Below are 6,000 nucleotides of genomic sequence, written 5' to 3'. Positions count from 1 at the left end.
GAGCAGTAATGCAGATGCCCTCAGAAAGGAACTAGAACATATAAGGAGGAGCCAAGAAAAACTAGAACATTCATTGGCAGAGATGCAAAGTGAACTAGGGGCAGTAAAAACCAGAATGAATAATGCAGAAGAACAAATCAGTGATATGGAAGATAGAATAATGGAAATCACTCAATCCGGTCAGCAGACAGAAAACTGAATCAAAAACCTGGAAAGCAATATAAGAGACCTATGGGATAATATAAAGCGGGCCAATGTACACATAATAGGAATTCCAGAAGGAGTAAAAAAAGATAAGGGGATGGAAAATATATTTGAAGAAATTATCAATGGAAACTTCCCAAATCTAAAGGATATTGAGTTCAAGATACAAGAAGCACAGAGGGCCCCAAACAAACTGAACCCAAACAGACCCACAGCCAAGACACATCATAATAAAAATGGCCAAAGTTAGGGATAAAGAGAGGATCCTAAAGGCAGCAAGAGAAAAACAGAATGTCACCTACAAGGGAACCCCCACAAGATTATCAGCTGATTTTGGTATAGAAACACTACAGGCCAGGAGGGAATGGCAAGAGATATTTAAAGTGCTCAAAGGAAAAAATATGCAACCTAGAATACTCTATCCAGCAAGAATATCATTTAAAAGAGAAGGGGAAATAAAAATTTTTTGCAACAAACAAAGACTTAAAGAATACAGCCACACAAAACTCAGGTTAAAGGAAATATTGAAAGGGCTTCTCTAAACCAAAAAGAAAGGAAGGAAAGGGAAGAAAAAAGAAAAGAAAAAAAAAAGAAGAAGAAGAGGAAGAACTAGGACTGAGGAAACTGCAATCAGAGAGCAGTCACTCAAATAAGCCAGCATACAGATTTAATCATGAACATGCTTCAAACAAAATAAAATTAAAAAGAAAAAAATTAAAAAGAGTCTTCAAAACCATAAAATGTGGGCAAGGGATGTTAGGAAGTAAATAACCTTTTTTGTTTGTTTGTTTGTATGTTTCTCTTCTTAATTTTAATATGGTAACAAAGTGTTTGAACTTACAGGACCATCAGGCTAAAACACACAGTTATGGGAAGGGGTTAGCATACTTAAAAAACAGGGCAACCACAAGCCAAAACCAAATATTGCATTTGCTAAAACTGAAAAAAAACTACACTCAAGAAGATAATAACAGGAGACCATCCAACCAAAAAAAAAAAAAAAAAAAAAAAAGAAAGGAAGAATGGAGAACCATAGAATCAACTGGAACACGAGGTTCAAATGGCAATAAATAATCATCTATCAATTATCACCTTAAATGTCAAATGAACCGAATGTCCCAATCAAAAGACACAGAGTGGCTGAATGGATAAAAAGGCAAAAACCTTCAATATGCTGCCTACAAGAAACTCACCTTAGGACAAACCTACATATAGATTGAAAGAGAAAGGGTGGGGAAAAATAACTCACGCCAATAGACATGACGGAAAAGCAGGAGTTGCAATGCTCATATCAGACAAAATAGCCTTTAAAACAAAAGACATAAAGAAAGACAAAGGACACTACTTAATGATTAAGGGATCCATCCAAGGAGAGGATGTTACTATCGTCAACATATATGCCCCAAATACAGGAGCACCCAGATACATACAACAAATATTAACAGACATAAAGGGAGATATTGATGAGAATACAATCATAGTAGGAGACCTTAATACCCCCCTCACATCAAGGGACAGATCCTCTAGACAGAAAACCAATAAAGCAACAGAGATCCTAAAGGAAACAATAGAAAAGGTAGACGTCATTGATATCTTCAGGACACCACATCCAAAAACATCAGAATACACATTCTTCTCAAATGCTCATGGAACATTCTCAAGAATCGATCACATATTGGGACACAAAGCTAACCTCAATAAATTTAGGAACATAGAAATTATCTCAAGTATCTTCTCTGACCACAATGCCATGAAATTAGAAATCAACCATGGGAAAAGGAAAGAGAAAAAACCTACTACATGGAGACTAAACAACATGCTACTAAAAAACCAATGAGGAAATCAATGGGTCAATGAGGAAATCAAGAAGGAAATTAAAAACTACCTTGAAACAAATGATAAGGAAGACACAACCTCTCAAAATCTATGGGATGCTGCGAAAGCAGTGCTCAGAGGGAAATTCATAGCAATCCAGGCCTTTCTCAAAAAAGAAGAAAGATCCCAAATGGACAACTTAACCCTCCACCTAAATGAATTAGAAAAAGAAGAACAAAAAAGTCCTAAAGTCAGCAGAAGGAAGGAAATTATAAAGATCAAAGAAGAAATCCATAAAATAGAATCTCAAAAAACAATAGAGAAAATTAATAAAACCAAGAGCTGGTTCTTTGAACAGGTAAACAAAATTGACAAACCCCTGGCCAGACTCACTAAAAAGAGGCGAGGAAGAACCCAAATAACCATAATTAGAAATGAAAAAGGAGAAATCACAATGGATACAGCAGAAATACAAAAAACGATAAGAGAATACTATGAACAACTATACAGCAACAAGTTTGACAATCTGGAAGAAATGGACAATTTTCTAGAATCCTACAGCCAGACAAAACTGAATCAAGTAGAAACAGACCAACTGAACAGACCCATCACTAGAAATGAAATTGAAGATGTCCCAAAATCACTCCCTACAAATAAAAGTCCAGGACCAGATAGCTTCAGAGGGGAATTTTATCAAACATATAAAGAGGAATTGGTGCCCATCCTCCTTAAACTCTTTCAAAAGGTTGAAGAAGGAATACTCCCAAAGACATTCTATGATGCCACCATCACCCTCATTCCAAAACCAGGCAGAGATACCACCAAAAAAGAAAACTATCGGCCAATATCTTTGATGAATATAGACGCAAAAATTCTCAACAAAATCTTAGCCAACCGAATCCGACAACATACCAAAAAAATCATACACCATGAACAGGTTGGGTTCATCCCAGGTTCACAAGGATGGTTCAACATACGCAAATCAATCAGCATCATACACCACATTAACAAAAGAAAAGTCAAAAATCATATGATCATCTCAATAGATGCAGAAAAAGCATTTGACAAAGTCCAACATCCATTCATGATCAAGACCCTCGCCAAAGTGGGTATAGAGGGAACATTCCTGAATATAATCAAAGCCATTTATGATAAACCCACAGCAAATATAATACTCAATGAGGAAAAACTGAAAGCTTTCTCACTCCAATCTGGAACAAGACAGGGATGCCCACTCTCACCACTGCTCTTCAACTTAGTTTTGGAAGTCCTAGCAATTAGACAAACAGAAGAAGTCGTAGCAATTACACAAACAGAAGAAATAAAAGGCATCCATATAGGAAGAGAAGAGATAAAACTGTCACTGTATGCAGATGACATGATACTATACATAGAAAACCCTAAGGACTAAACGCCAAAACTCCTTGAACTGATTAATAAATTCAGCAAAGTAGCAGGATATAAGATTAACATTCAGAAGTCAGTTGCATTTCTGTATACCAGCAATGAAATGTTAGAAAAGGAATAAGAAAATACAATTCCTTTTAAAATTGCACTTCACAAAATCAAATACCTCAGAATACACCTGACCAAGGAGGTAAAGGACCTCTATGCCGAGAACTATACAACTTTAATCAAAGAAATCAAAGAAGATGTAAAGAAATGGAAAGATGTTCCATGTTCCTGGATTGGGAAAATCAATATTGTAAACATGGCCATACTACCCAAAGCAATCTACAGATTCAATGCAATCCCTAGCAAATTACCCAGGACATTTTTCACAGAACTAGAACAAACAATCCAAACATTTATATGGAAGCACAAAAGACCCCGAATCACCAAAGCAATCCTGAGACACAAAAACCAAGCAGGAGGCATAACTCGCCCAGACTTCAAGAAATACTACAAAGCCACAGTCATCAAAACAGTGTGGTACTGGTACCAAAACAGACAGACAGACCAATGGAACAGAATAGAGAATCCAGAAATGAACCCTGACACCTATGGTCAATTAATCTTTGACAAGGGAGGCAAGAACATAAAATGGGAAAAAGAAAGTCTATTCAGCAAGCATTGCTGGGAAACCTGGACAGCTGAATGCAAAGCAATGAAACTGGAAAACACCCTCACACCATGCACCAAAATAAACTCCAAATGGCTGAAAGCCTTAAATAGAAGACAAGACACCATCAAACTCCTAGAAGAAAACATAGGCAAAACACTCTCTGACATCAACATCATGAATATTTTCTCAGGGCAGTCTCCCAAAGCAATAGAAATAAGAGCAAAAATAAACCCATGGGACCTCATCAAACTGAAAAGCTTTTGCACAGCAAAGGAAAGTAAAATGAAAACAAAAGGACAACTTAGAGAATGGGAGAAAACAGTTTCAAATGATGCAACTGACAAGGGCTTAATCTCTAGAATATATGAACAACTTACACAACCCAACAGCAAAAAAGCCAATCAATCAATGGAAAAATGGGCAAAAGACCTGAATAGACATTTCTCCAAAGAAGATATACAGACGGCCAACAAACACATGAAAAAATGCTCAACATCGCTGACTATAAGAGAAATGCAAATCAAAACTACCATGAGATACAACCTCACACCAGTCAGAATGGCCATCATTCATAAATCCACAAATAACAAGTGCTGGAGGGGCTGTGGAGAAAAGGGAACCCTCCTGCACTGCTGGTGGGAAGGTAAACTGGTACAGCCACTATGGAGAACAGTTTGGAGATACCTTAGAAAACTATACATAGAACTTCCATATGACCCCACAATCCCACTCTTGGGCATCTCTCCGGACAAAACTCTACTTCAAAGTTTCACACGCACCCACATGTTCATTGCAGCACTATTCACAATAGCCAGGACATGGAAACAACCCAAATGTCCATCGACAGATGATTGGATTCGGAAGGTGTGTATATATACACAATGGAATACTACTCAGCCATAAAAAAAGAATGACATAATGCCATTTGCAGCAACATGGATGGAACTAGAGACTCTCATGCTGAGTGAAATGAGCCAGAAAGACAAAGACAAATACCATATCATATCACTTATAACTGAGATCTAATATGGAGCACAAATGAACATCTCCACAGAAAAGAAAATCATGAACTTGGAGAAGAGACTTGTGGCTGCCTGATTGGAGGGGTAGGGAATGGGAGGGATCGGGAGCTTGGGCTTATCAGACACAACCTAGAATAGATTTACAAGGAGATCCTGCTGAATAGCATTGAGAACTATGTCTAGATACTCATGTTGCAACAGAAGAAAGGGTGGGGGAAAAAATGTAATTGTAATGTATACATGTAAGGATAACCTGACCCCCTTGTTGTACAGTGGGAAAAAAAAAACCAAAATATATATATATATGTGAAAAAACAAAACAAAACAAAACAAAAAAAAGGTGTTGATTATAGATATTCCAAAATGAATAAGGGATTCCTAAAATTAGTCTATCTTGATAAAATATAATCAATCATAATCCTTGTTATTATCCTTAAATGTTATATATTCCAGAACTATCCCAGTTTTTGTCAGTTAATTTATAATCAAATGTGTAACGTGCCACTTTGTGTTGTTCTTATGGGCCATCTATATTTTAGATTAATCCTTTCATAAAATGAAAATCTTCAAAAACTTCAAAAAAGGAACTTTTTGACAAATTGCATCACTTGTTAGAGACTCTCTTTTCTCCATTGTGTATTCTTGCCTTCTTGGAGACAGCCACCCACAACCCAGTAAACACATTCTCCCCAGAACCATTCTTTGGAGTTAATGTATGGTCAAGTTATGGAAGAAATACCTCATGTTGATCATTTACTTGGAGAAAGTGATTTTACGAGATGCAACATGATTGGAGAGTTGTAGTCAGAGAGACTTGGATTAACAAAGAGTGATGTAATAATGTAGAATCACCTAGTAATCTCCATATACATGAAAGGGATTTGCAGGTATCCC

This window comes from Sus scrofa, unplaced genomic scaffold (genome assembly GCF_000003025.6).
Source record: "Sus scrofa isolate TJ Tabasco breed Duroc unplaced genomic scaffold, Sscrofa11.1 Contig511, whole genome shotgun sequence".
Lineage (NCBI taxonomy): Eukaryota > Metazoa > Chordata > Mammalia > Artiodactyla > Suidae > Sus > Sus scrofa.
This window is presented reverse-complemented; position numbering follows the sequence as displayed.